Source organism: Pteropus vampyrus, unplaced genomic scaffold, assembly GCF_000151845.1.
Source record: "Pteropus vampyrus isolate Shadow unplaced genomic scaffold, Pvam_2.0 Scaffold94, whole genome shotgun sequence".
NCBI classification, from domain to species: Eukaryota; Metazoa; Chordata; class Mammalia; order Chiroptera; family Pteropodidae; genus Pteropus; species Pteropus vampyrus.
In genome coordinates this window covers 1,927,066-1,929,944 of record NW_011888875.1, presented here as the reverse complement: position 1 = coordinate 1,929,944, position 2,879 = coordinate 1,927,066, and positions in this window count along the sequence as shown.

Genomic DNA, 2,879 nt, shown 5'->3' with positions numbered 1-2,879 from the left:
GCAAAGGGTTAAAGTTTGAATCTGCTCCAAGAGAAAATTCTAGAAGGACAATGTCTCCCTGCTCCCCAAGAAACCACCCCGCACTTGGATCACTGCCACTTCCTGAGGGAGAGCCACCCTCCTTCTACTCCAGTTCCTCTCATTCTCGCTCTCTCCCAACCTCCCCTTCTGCTTCAGCCTCCCTCCTTTCTCATCCTAAAGCCTGAAGGAAAATCGCCTCTCATCCGAACCTCACACGGACGTTCTCTTCCCGGTCATCACCTACTTTCTTGCCATTCTGAGCATCATTTTGACACAAGCTAGGGATGGCCCAGCAACACTGAGACTAAGGCAGGCCGAGGGAGCACTGCTCAGTGAGCAAAGGTTTCCCTGCCAAACACTGGGAGGAAAAAAACACATGCTTGTTACATAATAATAACAAAGAACAGAAAACAAAAACGAAGGGGTTAATTCACTGAGTGAGGTAGAGCTATAGCAGAAAACCTATTGCTTTTCTAATCCGAAAAATACACAGAGCAGAAAACAGCCATCTCCTCAAAGAAAATGTCAGGCAATTACAAGTAAAAGAACTATAGTTGAAGGCAATTTTTCTCCAAACTGTTATCCCCATTAGAGAATTACATTTCTCTCTCTTATTTTTTCCTTAAAGAAAATTAATTAAATGCAAAACATTTTTAAGTCACAAAAGTTTGTCCTGCAGAAAGTTTCCCAGTGGTGAGCCGTCGAATTAGAGTTTATTTTTCCTAATTAGTTCTACTCAACTCTTACAGAGATTAAATCTCATTAAAATCAGTTCGAAATTCTTACTTAAATAGTAAAGTTTTATTCTAAAATGTAGAAGCAAGCAATGCCTAAAGAACAGGAAAGCTCCTAGCCAGGACTGTGCAGCCGTGAAAAAAGTAAAAAGCTTCAAGCCACCTACTGCCCATCCCTACAAACCACCTCTCTGAGAAAAGACACCAGCCATCGTGTCCGTTCTTGCCAATTGCGTTTGGGGGAGGGGCACCACGCTGACCCCTAAATGTACCTTCAGATCTGTTGGGAACACACCTCCTCCTTCTGTGCCAAAGTCCCATCCACGTGTCAAGAACCTGCTCACATACCCCTTCCTCCACGGACCCCTTCCTGAATCTTCGCTGAAATTGCATGGCTCATCCTTTGATTCTAATAGCTTTTATCCCGAATAATTACATTTTTAGAAATATAATTTGTGCTAGAATTCTTTCAAACAAGCGTTTTGAATATTGTGATGAGCACAGCATCTCACGTAATAAGTGCTCATTAAATACATGTCACGTGATAAATTTTTAAACCACCTGAATTGTATACGGTAATAAGCCAAAAACTAACACCTCTATTAAGTAACATCTCTATTTTCTAACCCTCCTGAAGGTGTCACTTTTCATGCCATTGTTGTCCTCATTTTTGCTGGACATAGTTTTTAATTTGAGGCCACAGGTAGTGATAATGGTGTTTGGGGCTTGTGGAGAAGGAGTTATTGAGAAGTGCGAAAGGCAAATTCTAGCCCCTTCGGTAAGTGTCCCTTTTCCTAGTCTGTGCCCTAGTTAAACAGAGGATGTACACCTGCATGCTCAGTATTTCCACTCCCTCTATTCACCCAGACTGAAGTATGAGGTTTACAATGTGATCGACTCCCACATTTTTTCTCGTACTGAAGTACACACACAGGTGCTCTTTATTATCATTTTACTGAGTGATTATCAAATAGGATAGGATTGCAAACCATCATTTCATGAACTGAATTATTCATAAGAGTGAATTTCAATATACTGAGCATCAACTTACCATTGCTCTGAGCCGTCAGCTAAGGCTCACGAATATTTTCCTGATGGAGAATTGTTGTGGCGATATTATTTGTGGCGTGCAAATGTCAAATTGGTAAAGCTCCACTATTAACAATGGATCTATACACGCCTGACGAGAGCTCTGTGCCTGCGACCCACAGGCTTAGATTTCTAAGGCTCTTTTTCCCTTTTCTCTGTGAAAAGAAACCCTTAGAATTCCAGTTACAAGGCTTACAGCATTGCAGTCTCGTGCCCTATAACATCTGATGTTTGGAGGTTAATAAAATGAGATTAATCCAGAGATACTACATATTGGTTCTTTTCTTTTTTTCCTTTCAAGCACAATACGCTTAATGATGCAGTCTGCGCGGGATGGACCCGGATTCTGCAGACAGATGACCACGAGTGGAGGTTTGCTGCCACCCAGTGGCTGGAAGTGTAACTCACCCGTACCCACTGCCAGAAACGTAAGGAAACTTAAGGAAACGCAAAAACGGACCTGTCTCCTGAGTACATCAAGCCTTATCGATAATTTATATTTACTGTCTCATATTTACAAAGAAGATAAAATAATGGAAAAATTATTGAGTGCCTTCATGGAAGACAAGCCAAAGCCTCCCTTTTTATAATTCTAAGCCATAAGAAACTTGCTATGTTCATTCACATGGTTTCCCTTTCAAAAACTCCCAGTTTAGAAACTTTGCCTACTACTGTATCATATGAACCAAACTAAATATGAAATAATTATAAAATACATCTCGCTGCACGAAAGATGGCACGTTGAACATGCAAAAATTTTTATATCAATCTCTGAAGAAGTAAAACATGCAAATATATATAGTGCCACAATATTGATAGTTAGAGTGAATTCATTTTGAACGATTTTGAATGATCTTTAAGATCCTTAACCTCACTTAAACAATTCTAATACTAATGGTTTTTTAATATAGTTTATTATAAAAATAATACACATTTACTGTGGAAAACATAAAGATAAATATCACCATAATCTGAACACTATGGACAATATATTCTTCATCCGACTTTTATGAGAAATGTTCTGGCTCCCATTTT